This window comes from Schistocerca piceifrons, chromosome 1, assembly GCF_021461385.2.
Source record: "Schistocerca piceifrons isolate TAMUIC-IGC-003096 chromosome 1, iqSchPice1.1, whole genome shotgun sequence".
In the NCBI taxonomy this organism is placed as follows: domain Eukaryota; kingdom Metazoa; phylum Arthropoda; class Insecta; order Orthoptera; family Acrididae; genus Schistocerca; species Schistocerca piceifrons.
This window is the reverse complement of record NC_060138.1, coordinates 204889524-204913411: the sequence shown is the minus strand read 5'-3', so window position 1 is coordinate 204913411 and position 23888 is coordinate 204889524. Positions and strand designations below refer to the sequence as shown.

The following is a 23888-nucleotide window of genomic DNA, read 5'->3' as shown; positions in this document are numbered from 1 at the left end:
TATCTCTATAGCGGAGATGACACACACATGACCACAGTCTCTGGCTGCAGTGGTCATGATTTTCAGCTTTATAGCCATCCTCAAGCATAATTCGAAATCACAAAAAATGTCCGACCTGCCTAAAATGACATGTCATCATCAAAATAACACTTACCTTGTTTTATTAACCAATCATTATATTAAAGGATATGGAACATATCAGAGATGCATATCACTGAAACTGTGCATAGCAAATACATGTTAATGAAGTGTAATGAATATTTAACAGCCTATACATTGCTGTGACCTGCATTCATAATGTCCATACATCTTTGATGCGTACTCATATCCTTTAATGTGATGGCTGGTTTATAAGATCAGATAAATGTTATTTTGGCAGTGACATCTCATTTTAAGCAGGTTAGCCATTTTTTGAGATTTCAAGTTGCACTTGAGAAGGCTATAAAGCCAGAATCATGACTGCATGAAATAGATAAATACAAATCTACAGTCAAACAGCAGAAATTATCTGATTATTATGGGCAACAAGGAATGGATGCATGATGTCAAAAATCTTTTAGCTTGTAATGATAATACAATTGAACACTAAATGGAAACCTTGACCCTGTAAGTCTAGATGTGTGTGTAGTGCTATGGTCAGAGTCCTTATCAGCCTTGTCAGTGAGCCAGGCACAATGGTGCTTTGCAACAGCTTACTCAATCAAACCACTATTACATCCTCAGAGGCCAATGCCCCGCGCAGCATAGACAACTGGGATGGTTTGAAATGCACCTCTATCCATGGTACAGTCAAAAGGATTTTTTCTTTTTACCATTCTCCTGTATATGAGTGAGCACTCTTTGTGATCAAAAGTAAAGCTAACAATAGCAATGAATTTAATGTGCTGTAGATTGTTAAATGTAGCAGCTATAAAAAGAAGCTAACGAAAAAAATAATCACACATTTATTCATAGAAACTGTCAGTAATACTCAGTAATATAATAACACTCATTAATACATGAAGTACTATTGTAATAGATCATATCACCAACCAAAAAAAACTTCATTTGTGTTCTGTGTCCTCTTAGAAACACAGTAACAGAATCATCTTCAGTTTACACATACTATGAGTGCACACACATATAAATTTATCAACAAAAGAAGTACCAGAAATATCACCACCTAATTTAACTTCAGCCTGAGTTATCATCAAAATCTTATAAGCCAAAATGTCACAAGGAGGATAATTTCCCAACTGGTAAGTAATGATCATAGAACTCCATCTACACTAACAGTAACAACAGTAAGCCATGCTTCACCAGGAATAACATCTATATTCGCTAATTTCTGTACTCTAGCATAAAATATATGCCTATTTAAAGAAAACACTGTTTGTGATCAGAAGTAATGCCAATAATAGTGATGAATTTTCTGTTCTGCAGATTGTTAAATGCAATACCTACAAACTGAAACTAAGGGAAAAAATATTAACACATTTATTCATAGGAATTGCCATAATTATTAAGGTCCCTTTTCAGTCTTAAGAAAATGGTACTTACCTTCTTCTTTACATTGTATTGTGTTACACAATTGTCTCATTTCCTGAGACAATTTTAACTTATTGTCATCACCAAAATCAGTATTCACATTAGGAACAGTATGCTCCATGTTAATATAAAAATAGTCGATGGAGTTTGTTTCTTAAAATAAATCATCAACAGTGAATGCTTTAGATTTTTTTGTGCCTGTAGCAATATCAGAATGGGCATGTTAAAGAATGCACTGAATTTTTTACTCAAAATCATATTTATAGAATTCAGAAATCAATGCACATGCACATGAAACTGATGTAATACTGTATCTAAAAGTACAAAATATTCATCTGCTTGATAAAGTAAGATGGTGAATTGTTTTATTCTTCATTCATTCCTTCACTCACTCATTCATACATTGTGTTCTATTTGACCACTCATGAAGAAGAACATTCAGGGACAATTAACAAGTCAGGTTATGCATTCTAGCAGGCGGAAATGAGCACTGTTGGCTACTAGTGTAAAGTGCACCAAGAACAGATCACAACTAGCACTAATTTACTCAAACTGATAATTATGATAATTACATTTAAATTACTTCATATATGCATATTAGGAGAAACAGCTACCATCCCCACGTACTACTCAGTTGCCATTTTCAACTAATACTTAAACAATGCATTTATATTACTGTGCACACTATCAGCTGTGCATATACTGGCAAATATTAGAGTTATGTGGAATATACATTCCTGAATCCAAGATAAATTCTGATCAATTTTAGAAAGAGTGGCTAATAAGGTATTCTTTTACTTTATTTTTAAATATTTGGGGATTTTTTAATTTCCTGTCGAATTTCCAACAGCAGCCTACTATATGCTCTTGTGCCAGAATATGAAGATTCATACTGAATGCTTGAAATGGATGCATAGTGTATATGGATATAATTTTGACATTGAATATTGTGATTATGAAGCACTGAGTTCATCCTAAATTCACTTTTGTTAGCAACCACTTATACCATTAGGAAGTAGGTCTGTTGTGTCCTTGGGGTTTTTTGCGGTGACATTCCTGAGTAAAATCTTCTCAGTTTTTGAGCTTTGTCATATTTTGCTGTGATTGCAGTCAAGGATGCTCATACAGTAGTTTGCAGGAGTGCCCAGACTTGGGAGCTTGAAGTATTTTTAATATCTTGGAAAATGAATGGTGACCTGTAAATATCCACAGCAAAATTCCAGTTCTGACACTGTTAAAAACCTACATAATACCGAATTTAAAATCGTTTTCTGAAAGAAAAACACCTGACTGCACTATTTTTTTTTGCCTTTCCTTGAGAGCTGGTGGGGGGGACTACAGCCTCCCCTTGCCCACCAGTCATGGACACTCTTCTTTGCTGCATCTTGCACCAATCAGAGAAGGCCAAAATGATGTGTGTACGAAAGGTGAGGCGGACTGCTCACTGCACCGCCCAGTGCACCATGGGACCACTGACGTCAAGTAGTGTGAGGGACTGGCATCATGTTTGTAACTGCTGCTCCCATTCGCCTACGATCGCCATGGATATCAACAGAAAACAAAGGTGGATGCTTGGCACTTGCATGGAGACAGGAGCAGCAGTTTCAAATGTGATGCCAGCCACTCGTGCCATGTGACGTCCCTGTTCCTGCAGCAGACTGAAGCTGCTGTGAACTGCGAAACTTGTCATCTGTGGACTTGCCATTTCAGCCCTCTCTGATTGGTGCCAGATGCTGCAAATATGCCTATAAGTAGAAACTGTACCAGACCCAACAGTCAGTGGCTTTTTTTACTCCTGATGAGAATGGCAGAGGTAGCCATCACAAACTTGAGTGTTTTCTTCGAAATGATGCAGCCTTAAAACAGAGATTTTACTGGCACATAGGTATAAGTTTCTGAAGAAGCTTCTGCGAGTTGTTACATTGTCATTTTTATGCTCTATTCTTGTTGTACATTTCTGTAGAATAAATAATTTTTCAGCCTTAACTGCAGCTCCCCAGAAGATTATACCACAGGACAGAACTTAATTAAAGTATGCAAAATATGCTAGCAATGCTATCTGTGGGTCAACACAGCGAGAGAGAGTTCTGAGTGCAAAACAGGCAGAATTGAGCTTCTTGGTTAAATAAATGTATATAGGATACATGAATTCTTTCTTGTTCTTGTTCTTCTTTCTTGTTCTTGCTCTTCTTTCTTTTGCGTTTCCCTGTCCTTATCCTGTATCTTCATGGAGCTGCCTTGTTGTTCTGAATTAGCAGTGTTATTAGTGGAGGGTGCCTGGCTACCCTTCTTGTAACTGTTGTTAGCCCCGCTCCCCCACTTTCCCACTCCCCTGAACAAGAGCACCCCAACTGTCTGGACTTAGTATCACCCCACGTAAAGCTGTGAGATGTGTTCAAAATGTTCGAAAATTGTCTAACTGAAGTAGGACGTGGGTCCCACTCATTAGTCACATGTGGGAAACTGCCTACAAATTTCATCCAAACTGGCTGGCACATTGGCCCTTTTCGTTAATCTTGCTGGGCAGATTCAATGTGGGGTCGGGCGTGCTTCCATGAAACCTGGAAGCAGTGTGATAATGCACACAGCTGAACAAGTAGGTCAGAGAGGATACACTGCTACTCACCACATAGATGAGGCAGTGAGTTGCAGACAGGCAAAGTGAAAATGAATGCCACTACTATTCACATATCATGCCAAGTCCTTCATCAAGATTTCCTGAAAGACTTAGTCCAAAACCTGCATATTTCTAGCATTCTTTTTCATTGTGCCTTTCTCTCTTAGGTATTAAGCCTCTGGCTTTTTCTTTTTTCTTTTTATTTAACTATGTGTCTTGTCTCTTTTCACATTGCATGTGTTCTTGTCCACAATTTTTTCTTTGCTTCATCAATCACAATTTCTGTGAGGTGAGTAGCAAGCAATCCTTTCCATTGTCATTCTATCCTGGACTTTTCATTATGTAGTAAATAAATTGATCCACATGCTAGTGCCACTTCAGCACCAATATGTAATTGTATACATTGTTATGTTTTTACTGTTTGCATATGGTATCAATAATACATATTTAAAACTATACTGTTGTAATCACTGCTGCCCATGTGGAGATAGATGCATCGTTGTGTTTTTCTAACTGCTCTTCATGTGGAGATTTCTTTAGCTTCATAATAAAACCTATAGTTCTTGAGCACTTTGTAACACAGCAGAAATAATATCAGTATCTTGATTCATTACCATAAATATGTTGGTTCCTGCCAAGACATGATACTTGATAAATGTCACTTTTGTCTTCAAAAATATTATATGTAAAATCTACAACTCTCGAATCTTTGCAATATTGTGGTCTTACTGGTTTCTTCTTTTTCCAAGGTTATCCACATTTTTATTTTCTCTCTTAGGTATTAAGCCTCTGGCTTTTTCTTTTTTTCTTCAACTATGTGTCTTGTCTCTTTTCACATTGCATGTCTTCTTGTCCACAATTTTTTCTTTGCTTCATGAATCACAATTTCTCAATCATCAACTCAAATGTTAAGACTGTGAGATAGTGTCTCTGCACCACGCGAAACACTGTTGTTAACTCTAACTTTAAAGTTCTTATTTTGTAAGAACTGATACTTAGTTGTAGCAATACATACTATTAGAAACTTGAATCAGTTCATATGTTAGTTTCAATAAGACAACATGAACATTTCAGATTTCCATTGTTATTCTATCCTGGACTTTCCATTATGTAGTAAACAAATTTATCCACATGGTAGTGCCACTTCAGCACCAATATGTAATTGTATGCATTGTTATGTTTTTACTGTTTGCATATGGTATCAATAATAACCTTTTGCACTAGTAGGGCTATACTCCAAGTACAGACGATACATAATATTTCTCTTATTGCATCCATAATATTGCCCTTCTGTCCACTCTCAGTGACACTCTTAGTATACTTGCTTCCTTATTCTCCTCTCAAGGCACAAAATGAAATTACATAATTATTGCTGCCTATTATGCTCATACTTAGTTTTTGATAATTTTTACCTGTAAAGTGTTCCCTCCCCCTTTTGTGCACTCTTCTTTGCTAGATTCCCACCTTCCCATTCTTTCTGCAGATACCATGGCTGCAGCCTGCTATATGTAATCCCATTCTCTTACTTTTTAAGCCTTCCTTTAAACCTATTTTCCTGACGTATATCATTCATTACATAGTTCTGTGGCCACAATATAGACAAATATTTGTATTTCTATTACTGTCTTTAAGTTCTACTAAAGTTCTCGTTCCATTTATTTTTAAAGTTCTGCTATTGCCCATGCCAGTTTGTTTAGAATGAGTACTAATCTGTCATTATTAGAAATGCATAAGTTATATCTTAAAAGAGACGTAATGTTGCCCACTATGTATGCTGACAAAATACATCTACATCTTAAATGTATATTAATGTTAATAATTTAAACTAATTTAAAAAATATTATGTCATATATAAAACATTGCATTATGTAAGTGAAATAACATGCAGACTGAATAAATGGTCAGTGCATACCTTCAGGAACAGATGCAGAAGTGTATGATTGAATGATAATAACAATAAAATATATAAAATGTTTTAATATGGTAAAAGTAAATTGTTTCATTATGACAAAATATTTAAAATAATTCAATTTAATAAAAGTAATTTGTTCACATTGTCAGTTTTAGCATAACATCCAAGAAATTCCAATTCAGAAAAATATAGCCTTTGAAAAACATGTCCAAAAATTTGAGAAGTACACGAGTCAAAAATTAATTTATGAACAACAAAATATTAATGTATAAGTTGCAGAATATAAAATCAAAATGTTCACTCACAGTTATAAAAATGTAAGTCAAGACTGCAGTAGTGAATACCGGTCTTCAAACTATGCTTATTTGGAAATGAGGAGAATGCTGTTTCTTTTAGCTGTTTCCAGCTAAGAGTGGGAAGTCAGTTTTTCTGTTATTTTTTGTTCTTGGTGGAGAGTTTCCTCTTTCTATCTTTCTTTCTTTCTTTATCTTCCTGTGGCTTACTAGTTCTACCTGTGGACTCACGACCTGTGTCAGATTTTTTTGTCAGTAGATACAGTCAGCTAGTGAAGCACACCTCTACCCATTCAGGCTGCAACCCATCCATGTGGGCCAGCCCTCTCACAATCAACTGAAAAAGGTGTTGTATTAAATGTAGCATGTAAGTTCCAGAATCCTTGCAATTTTTGAGGCTCTTAGTTTTCATACTATTTTTCTGAAAGTTAGATGAAAAATTTGGAAATTGATATATGTAAAAATATAAATACTTTTTGGCAGCTCATTTTGAAGGAGATGAAACTTCAAGAACTGCCTTGTATAAAAGTACAAAGAATTATCCTACCTTGCACCAGAACTGTCAGTTCCTTCCTCAAGAAACAATGAGGTATATGCTGGAGAAAGTTGGAGTCAGGAGAAAGGTCACGTAGATCCCAGGATGGGAGAGACCATTTATAGTGAGGACAAGGGGAGACAGAAATTTGGATTTCATCTAACTAGCTTCTTGGAAGAAGTAATTATTTGTTGAAAAGCGTGTATCATTTATAGAAAGACAGCACAATTTTCTTGTTTTTAATTCCTTTACAGCCTAGTTTCATATACTTTTCCTACAGTAAGTTTAATTGAGATACATATCCCCTTTCTGCATTTTATAATGTAGCAAGCTGGAATACTCCACCTGCCGCTATTGCACTCCAGCTAATAATTAATATTTTTATTTTTACTCATTTTTTTCTTTTCCTCCATGTAAATACATAGCACATATCTTGTATGTACTTCAGTCTACCAAAAGTATTAATCAGACTTTGCCTCACTTAGATTTATTATTCATAGTATTAGTTTTGGTGGCAGATCACATTATTGTATTTAGTTTTACTGGAAACCAGGTTAATTAAAAGATATTAGAACTGAACTCTTATACTACCATGCACATTAACATGATTGAGAGAGTAAATATGTTTTTTTCCCCTTCTTCTTTTTGGATGTATTGACACATTCATTAGAAAGACAGGCATCAAGACTCTATGGTAAAGTTTTCTGACTTTCCCTAAACTAATTAACTTAAAAGATAATTAATGTTACATTTCAGAAAAACCTTGATTTTCCATTTCAGATTTAGACATTCTACTGTTAGATTCCAACTTTTACAATTGTATTTTATTTGCTCTAATTGTTAGGAACTGAATGACTCCCTTCAGTAAGTAAGCCTTAGATAGAAAATTGCATAAGTCATCACAAATTTTTATATGGTGTCTGTACTCACAAAGGGGTTATTGCCAATGATGCAGGCATACAAAATGGTTCCATGAACTTTTACATTTTATTATTCTTATGTCCGAATATGCCGTCATACCAACTGACTGCCGTGTCACCCTTGGCTGACAGGTGCCATTGGATGTGGATATGAGGCATGTGGTCAGCACACAACTTTCTCAGTTGTTGTCGGTTTCTGTGATCAGAGCTGCTACTTCTCAGTCAAGTAGCTCCTCAATTGGTCTCACAACAACTGAGTGCACCCGACTTGCCAACAGCACTCAGGAGACCCTGACACTCACCCATCCAAGTGTTAACCAAGCTCAACAGTGCTTAACTTTGGTGAGCTACAGAAACCACTGTTATCACTGCGGCAAGGCCGTTGGCTTGTATTTTGTTAACTATCCACATATTTGGTAAACTAAATTACTGTTGTTACATATAGCTCATTCAAACTAGCAAAAGCTAACATAGCAATTTTGCAAATCATTATGTAGTTTCCGAAGTATGAGGGTAGTCTGAAAGGTATCAGACAGAACAAAGAGCTAAGACATTTTTTCTTCAATTTTTTTTTTTTATTTCCAACATAATCTGTTTGCAATGGTCCCATCTCTTTAACCCATCCAAACAATGATTAGTGTCTTTCTCAGCAAAATAGTTGTTTACAAAAGTGATGGCCTCTCATTCAATGAAAATTTCTGTCCTGTGAGCTCAACTTTTAGCCAAGGGAACAAAAATATTCGCTTATGCTAGATCTGGTGAGTAAGGAGCATATTCGAGCAGTTGAAACCATAGTTTGTGGACTTTCGCCATGGCAGCCGCTGAGGTTTGAGATGGCACAGAGTGAGCAGTCACAGCACCCAGTGTGTGGTCAGCTTTCTCATCCCTAAATTTTTGATCAGTATGTGAGAAACACATCCTTTAGATGTACTTATAGCCTCTGATACCTCTCTCACCTTCATTTGACATTTTTCTCACAATGTTTTCATGAGTGGTTGCAATTTTTGACCATCCCAAATGTTCATAATCACCCCAGCTGGTATGGCCACATTTAAATTTAGCTGCCCAAAATTTCATGGTGGTAAATGATGATCAGTATCCTCACACACAGTGTCCAAATCATGTTTAATTTATGTAGGTGCATTGCCCTTCAAAAACAAAAATCTATTGACAGCTTGATAATACATTTTGTCAATTTTCACACAAATACTCAAATGGAATCATTAAAACGACTGTCAAACAACAACTGCACGTCCAGAATGGGAGAAATTTTGAAAGTGCCTCACTGTGCATGTGCAAATGAATTCTGCATCTTTCGTTGACAAGTGCTGTGTTTGCATGTTGAGGTCAGAACATAGCAGGCTACACTCATACTAAAATGTTCGCATGCCTTTCTTTATAAGGCCAGCCCCACTCAAAAATTTGCAGTCTCTGTGTCCTCTGTCTAGTAAAAAATCTGTGACTGGCAAATAATTGCGTAACATCATATAACAAATTAGCACAGTAAATTCCTTGGTTAACTATCACCAGGCCCACATCTCCATGAGGATCAGCATGTGATTATTGTACGAGCAACACCAATGTGAAATGTCAAGAGATTAGAACTTTTTTGTGTAATGTTGAAATCATTTCCAAGTCTGCTCCCAATTGGTACTCATGTAATACCATTTAGAGAAGTCAGTTGCCATCACTCGTATTTCAAGTGCATCCATGTGACTCATAATGTGAACTTAAACCAGTTACTTATGTTATCTTTCATGGATTTCTCTTTCGTGTCTATTTCTGAGTTACTGACTGGGCATTTTCTGTATGTGCACCCTGAATATTTCTTATTTGTGTTGTGACATCAAGGACCAAAGATGCGCCATTTTTCATAAAGCAAAGCCACTGTTGTGACATTATAAGGTTAGTGCTGGGTACTGAGAATGCTCTATAATTTTGTTGTATATGACATTCAGTTAAAGGAGATGATGAAAGAACCTACATGTAAAGGATATTTTTTATGAGAATTGGAATAGGTCATCGGCACTTGATAGAGACAATGAATGTGGAAAAAGTTGAGGGTAATGAAAAAGTGTGCACATTATGAGAGCAGTTCCTGAAAACCAATTTTTAGTAATTTGGTAAACTTTCTTCAAGGAGACTCCATGCTTAGTAGGGACATTGCAGGTAAGTGCACTTCCATGTGGTGCTTTTCAGACATGAGGACATATCCCAGTTTTTGCATGGTGTAAAGAGATCACACATTTAAAGGCAATTATATGTGGGAGAGCTTGTGAAATTGGGGACTGTGACATTTAGGTTAAAAGTGATTTGATGTGAGAACAATGCATTAAGAATGACAGTGGCAGTGAACCATGTATAAAGGAGAATTCAAGTGGCATAATAATGACAAAAAATGTTATAACAGTGCACAGTATGCTAATGACAAATACAAAATTTACCGGACTAGTTGTGGACAACACAGAAGGAAGCTGATATGGGATTTGGCCAATGGAAAATTCAGAAGCAGCTCCCATTTTTAAGTTCATACTGGCCAATAGGAAACCAGGAGTGGAGCAGCAAGTCCTTATACATTGCAGCCAGTTGGAATGGAGCCTAACAGTAAACAATGCTGAAGACTGATGTGGGTATGCAGAAAGAGCTAGCAAGCACACAAAAGTGGGCGAAATGATGAAAGCAGCTGACATTGGAGAAAATCAAGGTAAAATTTTTTATATTAATCAGTGTATAGATAATATTGACAAGATGGATGACAGTAAGGGTCACAGTGATTGTACATGCAATGAAAATCGTAAGAAAAAATTCATAACATTAACAGGAATGAAGGAGAACATGTGTAGAAAAAGAAAGTCACATTGATAAGAGCTAACTGTAGAGATAGTGGAAAAATTTAGTAATGAGCCTAAGAGTAAAATTCAGAATGTATTTATGGATTGACAGTGTGAATGGCCACTTAGATTCAATACAAAATGGCATAGAGAAGAAAATATATCAGGTAACAACAAAAGTGGGGTTGAAATTAGGTGCTTAATGTCAGGATATTTGATCTAGCAGAGATGAAATTGAGAACCAAAATGTTATAAAAATAATTGTTGTGTGTTTCATTGGACTGACAAATGATTTGTAATATTTATCCCAGTGTTGCGAAACTATATGAATGAGAAGGGGATCAGAATAATTACCAACCCATGAATAGATAGACGTTCACTAAACTTTAGTGAACACATTAGTTGATGAGGGTTGGTTAGGTGTGCCATGCCCAGGTGAATGAATTCATATTTCCTTTCTTGATTCACTCCTAACACTGGCTATTCTAGTTTGTAAGAGAAAAGGCTAATCATCTTCTACTACGTTCAGTTCAAATCTCTGTAAATGTATGCTATGTATTTGAAAATGTCAATAATTAGAGTTTTGTGTATTAATATATACTGATAGACTCTAAGATAATGGAAGCATATGTGGAAAATATTTTGTCCATGTCTGGAGTTAATAATGATTACTAGAGACCAGATTATATGCATTTACATATATGGCTCCTTTTCACCAGTTATTGCATATTTTAACTATAAACTAGTGATGGTGCATATTTTTGCTCTATTTTTACAATTTTTTAAAAATTTAGATGGGTGGTCTCTAACCCAATCTAGATTTGATGTCTCACATGTTGACCACAACCTAGAACTGCATGCGATTATTAACCAAGGGGCTACTGCGTAATGAAATCATTACAGAAGAGGAACAGGAACATGCAGACAAAGTCAATGCTCCTGTTGAAAAATATTTCCAGAATCTCCTGCAGATGAAAGGGCGTTTGTGTTTATTTCAGATCATCATCATCATCTTGGACAGTTTCCAGCCACTGGCTGGGTCTGTCGGGAACACAAGCCTCTCCATCGTGTTCTGTCTTTCCACCATTCCCCCTCTTCCACCTTCGTCCAGTTCTCTCCTCTTCTCATCACACATTCCTTCACTCCCTTCACCCATCTATCTCTTGGTCTTCCTCTGGGCCTCTTCCCCTCCAGTTGCAGATCAAACATCCTCTTTGGAATTCTTCCCTCATCCATTCTCTTCATGTGTCCATACCACTGCAGTCTTGATTTTTCTATCCTGTCCTGTACTGGTTCCTCCTTTAGTCTTTCCCTCACATACAAATTTCGCAATCTGTCTCGTCTTGTTACACCCAACCTGCTCCTCTGGAACTTCATTTCACTAGCCTGTATTCTACTTTTGTCGCTTTTGTGCATTACCCATGTCTCACTTCCGTATGTCAATATGGGGACAAAGTAGGTTCGGTATATAATTCCCTTGGATTTCTGTGGCACCTCCTTGCTCCAAATAAGCCCCCTAATGCATTTGTAGAACTGCCCTGCTTTTCTGCACCTTTCATTTATTTCCATTGCGTTTCCCCCCTTACTTTCAATCACGCTTCCCAGGTACTTGAAGTTCTCTACCACTTGTAGTTTTTCCCCTCCACAAGTTATATCCACATTTGGCCTATTCTTCTTCCTTGTTGTGACGATTATTTCACTTTTCTTTGCAGAGAAATGCATTCCATATTGTGCTGCCGTTGCCTCCCATGCATCTAACTGCTCTTGCACCTCCTTCACGCAATTTCCCCATAACATCAGGTCATCGGCAAAAAGCACTGCTTTCATTTTATGATCTCCAATTGCATCTGATACTTGCTGTAGGATTTCATCCATAACAATAATAAACAATAAAGGCGAAAGTGCACTTCCCTGTCGCAGCCCATTTTCCAGCTTGAACCATGCAGTACGTTCCCTCCCCACTTTCACACAACTCTCACTTCCCTCATACATTTTTCTGACTTTTCGTGTAATCTCTTCATCTATCCCTTTTGCATTCAGCACATCCCAGAGCTTGTCCCTACAGATACTGTCATACGCCTTCTCAATATCCAAAAAGGCCATGATTAAGTCCTTCCCGTACTCATAGTGCCTTTCCTGCAGTTGCCTTACCGCAAATATGAGGTCCGTTGTTGATCTTCCCGGTCTGAAACCGTACTGCTCCTCTTGCAGTCTACTTTCAATACTGCTTCTTATTCTCTTCTCCAGCATCTTTTCATAGATTTTTCCACAGTGGCATAGCAGGGTGATTCCTCTGTAGTTCTCACATCTCCTTTTATCCCCTTTCTTGAAGATCGGGACTATAATTCCTTTCTTCCAATCCTCAGGAATTCTGTTCTCCTTCCACACCACCCTCAGCACTCTGTATAGCCACTGGGTTCCTACTTCTCCTGCTGCTCGTATCATATCCACTGTTACTTCGTCCCAACCTGGTGCCTTGCCCCCTTTCATCCTCTTTATGGCTTCTTCCACTTCATTCCAAGTTAGATCATCAATTTCCCCACTATTATAATCGTCTGCTGCCTTAGGCTCTCCATCGCTGTTAGTTACCTGCTTGGCAGCATTCAACAGATCTTCAAAGTACTCCTTCCAAATCTTTTTGAGCTCATGCATTTCCTCCACAACTCTTCCATTATTATCCATGATCCTCAGGCACTCGCTTCTGTCGTTCCTCTTATTTCTTACCATGGTGTAAAGTACTTTTTTGTTCCCTTCACTGTCCTCTTCTAACATTCTTGTCCATTTTTCCATCCACTTCTTCTTCTCCGCCCTTACTATGGTCTGTGCCGCTTTCTTGCTTTCCTTATATTTTACCCTAGCTTCCTCTGTTCGGGTCTGGAACCATTCTCTGAAGGCTTTGTTCTTTCGAAGTACTGCCTCTTTACATATGTTGTTCCACCATGGGGTTTCCCTACTTCTCCTCTTTGTGCTAGTTCTTCCGCACACAGTCTCAGCTGCCTCAACTAGAGCCCTCTTAAAATCGCCCCATTCTTCTTCCACTGTTCTCTGATCTTCCTTTGGCAGCTTCTTCCTGATCAGTGTCTGGTACTGGGTCCTCCATTCATCCTCTTTCAGGATCCATGTCTTCAACCTTTTCTCCTGTATATCTGTTGCCCTCCTATCTTTTTTCTCTCTCAGGGTGGCTACCAACAGCCGATGGTCGCTGTCTAAGGCCTCAGATGGTATGACCTTAACATCTGTGAGGCTGCTCATCATCTGCCTATCCACTAGTACATAGTCTACTACTGAAGTTTGGGACCAGTCCCCACTGTACCAAGTTATTTTGTGACTACTCCTCTTCTTGTACCACGAATTTGCGATCGCCAGCCCATTCCTCTTGCAGAATTCCAGCAACAATTTTCCTTCTCTATTTCGGTTCCCCCAGCCCTCTGGTCCCATTATCTCCTCGAATCCTTTCCTGTCTGTGCCAACATGTGCATTGAGGTCCCCTATTATAATCTGATTTCCTCCATTTAGCTGCTTTTGCATGTCATCTTCAAATTCCTCCTTCTCCTTTTTTGTACACCCCACCTGTGGGGCATATGCTTGGATGATTTCAATGCTTTTTCCTTTCACCCGTACTCTGGCTTTTATCATTCGATCATTGATACCTTCCACCTCCTCCTGCAGACCCTCTCTGACCACTATTGCCACTCCATTTCTTCCCCTCTCATTCCCTATCCAGTACAGTTTACATCCTTTACTTAGTGGTTTTTCACCAACTCCTCTCCACCTAGTCTCAGCAAGTCCCAAGATGTCCAATTTCCTCCTTTCCATCATTTCTACAATTTCTTCTAACTTCCCAGTTAGAGTCCTTACGTTTAAGGTGCCCAGCCGTAAACCATCTCGTAATCCTTTTCAGATGCTGCTCCCTATATGATCAAAGCAGAAAAAGCCTCCCGAGTATTTTATTCCAACTTGATTCATGTGACGTGCTTTGCTCATGGAGTACATCGCTTTGCTGAAGAAGTATGTTTCACGTTTGTGAATGTAAATAAACTGATTTCATCCACAAAGAAAATGTTTCTAAAGGCTCCTGCTCGCATCAAGTCCTACAAAGAAATGCTACTAAATATGCCTTTACCTCCCGAACCAGTGGTAACCTTTTGGGGTACGTAGGTCGAAGCTGTGTTGTTTTTCGATGAACATTTTGAGGCCATTAGAGGGGTTGTAAACGATTTCGATAGTGCAGCAGCTTTGGCAGTTTTCCAGTACAAGGAATCTTTTAATGATTCCAGCATTAAAAAAGACTTTTGCTGTGATTAGCACTCATTTTTCCCATATATCTGCAAGTACTTAAAAGCTCGAATCGGAAGATTTGGCATCGAATGAATCTATTCAGTTAATGAATAAAATTATTATAGTGAACTCCTCATTGCCAGTGGTATTCCCAAGAAAACTTAAAGAAAAGTTTGAAAACATTTTAAACAGTAACCCAGGCCACCCTTGTGCCAGATTGATAGTTTTACTAATAGGGCGGGTGAACTTTTACCAGAAACAATAAGTGTCTACGTAGCACCCAAATTCAAATACTGCCCAAATTACCTCAGTTGATGTGGAATGGTCCTTTTGTTCTGTGCTTATAAAAATGTTTTGATTCACTGAAGACACAATCTTACTACCGAACATTTAGAACAGAACTTGATTGTTGATGTTTACAATAGTAGAAAATGTAAAATAAATTGTAAATGATGCTTTTGTCCAATAATATTAATTAAAAGTTAATGCTGTTCAAAAAATGTATGATTTTATGTTATTTTTAAATAAAATATTACAGAGTTTTTGAGTATGGCCATCTGCATGCAATATATCTCAAACTTGGTCATGTACATATTGATTGTTTCGCTGCGACTCACTCCCATCATATCCGTTTGTTACTGACAACAGCAAGGAAGGAACAATTCTTGAAACATGGTATGCATCCCCATTTCGCAAATTTTTAGAAAATAATCCCAGAAAGACCCCCTTCCTAACCTCTACTAGAAAGTATTCAGAAAATGATATCAGCGTTCTAAATGTACTGATTTTTCGTGTGTCTGGCGCTCTTCCTTGTAATTGATATGCACAGGATCGACTTTGAGATATAATGTGTGCAGTAATTACCATGTTTTTTATTATTTGATCTTACATATTTTGACACTTTTCATGCATATTTTAAGATTTTTATGGTGCATATAATCCGGTCTCTAATGATTATATTGCTGCCAAGTATTTCCAAATCTCTTTCATAGTAATAATCTATGGAGTGAAGAGTGGAATAAGACAGAAATACAGCAATAGGAAAAGTAAATTTAGAGTCATTTATTTAAATTAAAATATTGGAGCAGTTTACTATCATAGAGTGCCCTTCGGGCCACATTAAAGGAAACTGAAGTAAACTCAATAATGTTGCCTCTAGTAAGATAAGGATAAACTTTTGTTATTGTATGACCCTGCAGACAAGTGGTAACAACTGAATGATTTAGAAGTAGAATTATATTCTCATATGAACGTACAGATGCAGAAAAATTATACATGAATTGAACTGACATCTTATCATGTTTTGTAGTAGCTTGTTGCTGTGGTTTGGCATAGAGTAGTATCATTTGTAAAAGAAGCAAAGCATGGTACTCATTTTTAATAATGAAATATCTGATGCATGAACAATAGAAAGTAATAGGAATGGGGTAATAATCAAACAGCAAATGAAATGACAAGTGTAATGAGGTATTTGTAGGTGTGAAATGATACTGATGTGTCCACCAAAGATGGTACAGGAAAAATATCCAGGTATAAAATGATTATGAAGTTTATTGTAACACATATAAACAACCTTCTCTGAAGGAGTTAGTATGGAACACAATAACTGAAAACAAGTCATATCTTGAATATTGAAAGAACACTAATTATGTGACTTTTCAGTCTTTTCCTATGGATCAGTTGTGAATACACTTCTTGGGTTTACAACAACAATAAAATCTGAAGGCTGAAGGCCTGAAAATGTCTTAGTAAACTGAAAGTTCCAAAACCCTATGTACACACACTAAGCATTCCACAGTCAAAATCTGGAAAGGACATGCAAAAGTTAAAGTCGCAAGAGCATGAGCAAAAATTAGAGTCCCAAATGGAACCACACAACAATATTACAAAGTCCAATTACTGGTGACAGCATCAGAGGCAATGTCTTTTCGGCGTAAGCAAAGTGGCTGAGTGCAGCCCCAGAGCCGACCTCAATACTGCCCTCACATCAGGGTACTGCAGGTAATACTTCTGATTATTGGCCTGTGGAGGAGGAAAGGTCTACAGGGCCAGTGAGTTCTGGCAGCACTTGGGTTGCCAGCTGGTGGCCAGGTGGAGTGCAGCCATCCCTTGTCTGTCATCTGAAGTGCTGTTCCTAGCAAGATCTGTTCATGCATAATCCGTCTGTGTTGCTGGTTACTGGCAGAGAGGTCCAAGGCTTCGACACAACATTCCTCCCTGCCCTCCTGAAGGGCAGGAGAGGTGGTAGCATCTTGATATACCTGGGTGTGGATCCTTGCTGATGTCTGAGAGCTGCAGTCCATCTCCATTGTTGTTGGTGCTAGTGTGACATGTGGAATAGCTGATGTCCCCTCCAGGGAGTTGGCTGCAGGCGGAAGCTGAGAATGGTTGGTGGGGTTCAAGATGAGCATAGTGGAATACTCTACCTCTGGAACAAAAGATGATGGTAGACTACTGGACCCAGGAAGAATACCATGGCAAGACTACAATTAATATGCTTGCAGCACACTGTGTCATCGTGAAGCATCACCGTGGCCATGGCCTCTCCCAGAATGTTGGAAATGACCACAGGAAACCAATTCTGGTGGTTTTTGGTGAAGACAAGGACCTACACAGTATGTTGGAGGGAGAAATGGAGGATCACTTGTCTGCTTAGAAGAGGGGTATGATATAGTGACAAAGGCCACCGTCCGCAGTCCTCACAACATTTATGATACTTGGTTCAAAGTAGGCAATGCTTGCACACTCCATAGCAGTCATGCATGAACATAAAGTATAGACCCAGGCCATCAGGAGGCTCACTGAGAATTATGGAGTTCTGTGTATCTTGTCTATATCAGCAAGAGATCACTGGCTGCACCATAGAACCATGCCATCTTTCAGTCATGAGTGACTAGACGGCAATGTATCTCCTGAAGTGTCACTATTTAAGCCAACCCAGTGACCACTGCAGCCAGTTTCAATTGGTGAGGGATGGCCGAGTCATGCACTAACTGCATGCAATACATCACTTAAGCGTCATCAAAGTGCCATCATCAAGTGCCAAAGTGCTCACATCGAAAAGCTAGGCTTCATAATAGGCAAAGTACTTAGAGTGCTAGTTTTTCCTGTTTTACTTCCATCTCCAGGAAATTATTTGGATTCTATAGCTCAAAATCGTATTTAGTTGGAACCGTTGTAGAGGTGAAGTTAATTTCTTGTTTCTTGTAGTTTTTCGCAAGCTAGTAAAAAAGCTGTTTGCAACATCTGCCCGGGTTCTCCTCAATTAATAACAAAAAGTAGGATATTTCAGGGTATGCACAGGTGGGAAGGGCAGTAGATAATCACGACCGGTGTGGTCAGCCGTGGAGTTTTTGTGCTGTGGTTGACATGACCTGGGGATTGGATCGATAAGAAGCCACAAAGAGTATAAGGGCCTCATCTAAAGAGTGATGGCAGTGGAGCTCGGAAAGCCGGGATTTAAAGGTCTGGATGAAGCATTCAGCGAGACCATTAGAATCAGAATGGAAGGGTGCAGAATGTATTAGTGGCATGCTATTTGCTTCGCAGAAAACAGAGAATTCTGTGGAAGCAAACTAACTGGTCATTGAGAGTTTGATAGAGACAGTAAATGTGAAGAAAGGCAGCATTAATCAAAATATGTGTGGTATACATTGTTAGAGCAATTACTGAAAGCCAGTTTTTAGCAATTTGATGAACTTCCTTCAGGGAGACTCTGAGTGCAGTATGGACATTGCAAGTATGTAATTTTTCAATTTTAATACAGAAATTTCTTGCGCCTTTTGTCCCAGCAATTGACTATGTGTTATTTCTCATTGTCCAGTGTGTAAGTGCCATGTTCACTTACAAACTCTTGTGGTTATGGTTTCCTATCCTTGCTGGTCTATTAGTAAATTGCTCTAAAAAGGTGGACCATGTGCCTAAACCTCGTGCAAGTGCTTCACCTGAAACAGCTCTATATGCAGTACTCTATTACTGGCCACAGCAGACTATTGACAGATCATTCTTGTCCCCTTATATTCCTCAGTAGTTGCATGAGGTTCCCATTTTTTTATCATCAAAATCATACTGTCTCTAAATAAGTCCCAGTGCAGTTGAATTTCCTTTTGTTTCATTTTTTCCTCCTTTCTGTTATGAAAACATGTACTGTCCTTTTATTACGATATCAAATAAATACAACTGTAAGAGATCAAACCATGAAAATACTTCAATGTAAAAATTTGGAGGGATATGAACTGGAAAAATCATGTAGGCTCAGTCAGTAAAGGAAGTTTGTTGGTAGACTGCTAGAGAAATGTAAGTCAATTTGCAAAGGAGACTGTTAACAAAACATTCGTGTGACTCCTAAATATAATACTGCTCAAGTGTGTGGAACCCATACCAAATAGGTTTAACAGATGACATTAACTGTACATGTTTAAGGGCAGCACAAATGGTCATGGGTTTCTTTGGCCCATGGGAGAGTCACATAGAGATGCTGAAGATATTGAGCTGGCAGGCACCTGGAGATGGATGAAAACTATCCTGAGATATCCTATTTACAATGTTTCAAGAACCGCCTTTAAATCGTGAATCTAGAAACGTACTACAACCCCCGATGTATAGTGCCCATAGGAAGTGCAAGGACAAGATTAAACTAATTGCAGTGTGCACAGAGATATTTAAACAGTCACTCTTCCTGCACTTCATGTGTGAATGTAATGGGAAGAAGTAGTAACTGACCCTCTCCCTTGCACTTCAGTCATTAGTAGATTATGAATGTAGATGTAGGTATATTGCTTGGTCAGCCACTTTCTGTTCATCAAATGTTTTAGAGTACACATTTCTATTAATCACATGCTTGTAGACTATTAAAACCATGTTAAAATCACATTTTCACTTTATAATAATGTCACAGCAGTTGCCAGCTGTGGCTGCCCATCCACTTGACAAATGACCCAGACTTCCTGGTAATAATCAGTGACAATGCTTAGATGCACATAACTCAAAAAGTACATAAGTAAGATTACATTGGATTGACAGTTTGCTTACAAGCACAAGTATCATTGTGGAACATAAGATACTATACAATTACAACTCCTTTTTGGAGTGTCTTGAAATTACTTTTTACAACACATATACTTGAACTCTTATGTTTAGAAATTTATACTGTTTACATTTAAAAGAGCAACACTTGATTCATTATGAGTTACATTGATTCAAACTTTTGGGAGTTAGTAAAATACAAAATGGGAATTTCTGTTCTCATATAAAAAATCTGACTGTGGAATATCAGTTTCTAGTTTTGTGCTTAGTACCCTAATGTCTTGAGTTTGTTTTTCCTTATTTTTTAGCAGCATTACCAGCAGTTAATCATTTCTTTTCTTGTTTTCCTTTCCTTTCTTTTCTTCTCTCTTTTTCTTTCTTATTTCCTTAAATAATATTTTGTTTTAGTAATGAACAAGTTTATTAGTCTTAGCTTGTTACTCCAATTACATTCATTAGCTGTCATTAGTGACATATGGCTGGAGCACTGAAAGCTTATTATGTATTAAAAAAACATAGCGTGCACAGGCTGACATATTAGAACTGTGACGATTTCAGTTGCCTATATCATTGACTATATTATGCACTTGGTTAATATACATTTGAGTTTAGTGGAATATTTTTCACATGTATAAGCAAGCAAGTTCAAAAGGCTTTAATTGCATTGACTTATAATTCCTGTATCAATGCTTTAAGAATATTACAGTTAAACTTTCACCAAGACTACTAAAAACTTGGATCCTTTCCAAATAATTGGATGTGCAGGTTTAGTGACAATAATTATTAGCATATAAGGAAGTCCATAAACAGTAAAAATTTAATTTATCATTGAGGATGGAATATATCATATTTTATTGTAGAAATGATATGGGTATTTGTGTTCTGAGTAAGTTGACAAATTTTATGCTGCCACATGCCAAATGTACACATACATGAAGACATTACCTTTCAGAGTCCAACATGAAAGACAACAGTCAGATATGTACAAAATAGTATGAACACTAACTTAAAAGATACCACTTCTTCATTAGCCTATCTTTACAGGACATTTCCAAAGCTAACGAAACATCCCCTGCCATTCTGCATGAACTTATAGGAGTCATATTTGAAGGTGGTACAGTCGGAAAATGCTTCTGTATATAAACTGAGTGCTTGGTCATACCATTACTGATTCCCGTGAAACACACTGTATTGGGTCTCATGTTATCAGACCAACAACAACCTCTAATATCACATCAGTGCTTAAGCCAATCAGACGTAAAATTCAATTTGTGTACCAAAGCAATTTTGACACAAAAAGAGACTTTTGTATCTACAAAGAACATGGCAATGAAACCAGAGAGCTGAGTCTGAAAACCATTTACAGATGAGTGTGGATAAACACAAAACATGAACAGCACAAATGACTGAACACTAGAATGCAGAAACAGAGCACAGCATGAAGTGATGGCCAGATCTAATATATATTTAAATTAGTGTAAGAACTGACAGGCCCTGGCCTATTACCAGTTACAGATTAAAACGTGTGTCAATGTTTCTGCATATACAACACTTCATGTGTGCCACCTGTGACAGATTGCTGCACTATTCTCCCACAAGACTCATGTCACCTCATTTGTGTCCACATCATAATCCATTGGTGGGGGTACTAAATCCCCCCTGAGAAGGCTGAAGAGGGCACAAGATACTCTGGCAGTGGATCTACCACACAGTAGGCAACACCAGTGCAGTGGCGGAAGATTGCAAAGGCTGCCTTAATGGCAAGGACTCATCTGTGGGTGAGTGGGGAAAGATGGAACTGTTTCCAAGATCATGGGCTCTGTGGTGGGAGCCTGTTAGCCCATTCTCTAGGCGAAAGTATGATGCTGGAGGGTGCAGTGGGAGTGGGGGTGGCTGTGAATGTGCATGCTGCTGCAGCTGGTAGCTTCCTACCAGGAAAATGCTGCAACAGATCCCATCACTCTCCAGGCATGGAGACAGTGGTGTTGCAGATCCAACAGATTGTGGGCAAAAATGATTGGAATGACAGGTCAGCTACTCCGGACCAATATCCACCACATACAGATGTCATCAACCTTTGTAGGCCACCATTACCCCAGCTGCCATCCCTGATACTGACCAGAAGCTTGGACCCAAATAGTAGCTCTTTGGGGAAAGAATGGGAGGCCATGATGGTCCAGGGCACGTGACTCAGAGTGCATGAAATCCAACGAACACTGTGGCTGACATCCATGCAAATGTTCTGCCAGACTGCACCTGTTAACTGATGTTGCCCAGTACAGGACGAGAAAACTGGACAGTGCATTATCACGGAATGAGGCAGTCAGGGGCTTATTCATTTGTACCTTGAACATTTACATGAAACGCTCTACCTTGGAGTTAAGACAGGTGAAACTTGGTGGTACTCAGATGGTGGATACCATTGCAAATGCAAAAACCTTCAAATTCCCACAACACACATTGCCAACCATTATTGGGTACATGCATCAAACAGAAGAACTCAGTAGCAAAAATGACAGACAATGTATGAATAGCAGCTATTGATGTTGTGGAGAACAGTTTGGTAACATACGAAAATTGGACAATGCATCCACTACCAACAATGACATACTTCACAAAAAAGAGCCTGCAAAGTTGATGTGCGTACTGTCCTAAGGGTGCTCTAGGACTGGCCAATGGGAAAACTTACACAGTGGCTGTCTGGTTCTGTGGCAATGTTCAATATCACTATTGATTGCTGGCCAGTAAACATAATGTCTATGCCAAAACCTTCATAACAGACATACTACAGTGCAACGCATGCAGCTGGAGTATGCAGGGATGCAGTGCTGGAGGGATGACTACTCAACAGCCTTACTCCTCTGTGGCAAGCATGAGGACCCCTGGACCAAGTTGAAGTGTTCACATGGGAGAAAAATATACAGAATGCCAATTCTGCTCCCAAAGGAGTGCACTCAGGCCATCCCATCTGGACTACTGAAACATTTTCTAAAAAAATGGATCGGTGGCCATGGTGGCTGCAGACTCCCACAGCATCAACAGGAAATCTAGCAATGTCTGCTGCAAGACGTCATCCAACACAAAGATGAGAGCCTCCTATTGGTTGAACTCTGGATATGGACCCTCCGGCAATTGCGATAGTGCATGTGCATTAGCATGCTGGGCATTTGACCAGTAACAAATCACAGCAATAATTACTGAGAAAGAGCACCCACTCCTGCGATCGGCGGGCAGTCATATCTGGTAGCTTAGAATGAGGGCGGAATAAGGAAACCAGTGGTTTGTGGTTGGTGATAAGTTGGAACTTTGCACCATACAAGAAAAAACATGAAACTTCTTAATTTCAAAAATGATAGCCAGTGCATCATTTCCACTTGTGAATAATTACAGTGCACTACTGAAAATGCCTTTTTGATGCATAAGGCATGGGCTGTTCAGAGCCATCTGGATTCCAATGCAACAGGACTGCATAGGACCACACCTATGTCATACTGGAATGTGTCAGCAGCCAGAGTTAATGTTTTACGCAGCATAAAGGAAGCTAAATAGGGAGTGGAGCAAAGGACTGGAGCACCTTCAGGTTCTTGGGTGCCGGTAGGTTGACAATGGCTTTGATGTGCTCATCCTTAGGGACGTGACCATCCTTGCTAAGCAGGTGACTGCGAAGATGCACCCTTGGCAAATAAAACTATGTTTTCATTGTTTTCAATTAACTCAGTTCTCCAGCAGAAGCTGGAAAATCTGCAGATTTCATAAGTGCTCTCACATGAAACCCATGACCTAGAAGTAGTTGACACAACAGTAAATGTCCTTATTCAGTTGTTCCAAATATTGTTGATAAATTGATAAATTTCTGGCACAGATGGGATTCTAGTGGACAAATGATTAAACTGGTGAAGCTCAAAGGGGGATGTTAAGCACTAAGAAGGTCTGAAAAGTGATGTTGACTG

At 38.5% G+C, this 23888-nt stretch overlaps 1 protein-coding gene across 2 annotated transcripts in view; it reads left to right on the top strand.

The window, feature by feature from the left end:
* The window catches only part of LOC124715572, a 397577-nt gene that overhangs the window by 344061 nt on the left and 29628 nt on the right, over window positions 1-23888 (top strand). The window lies entirely within an intron of this gene.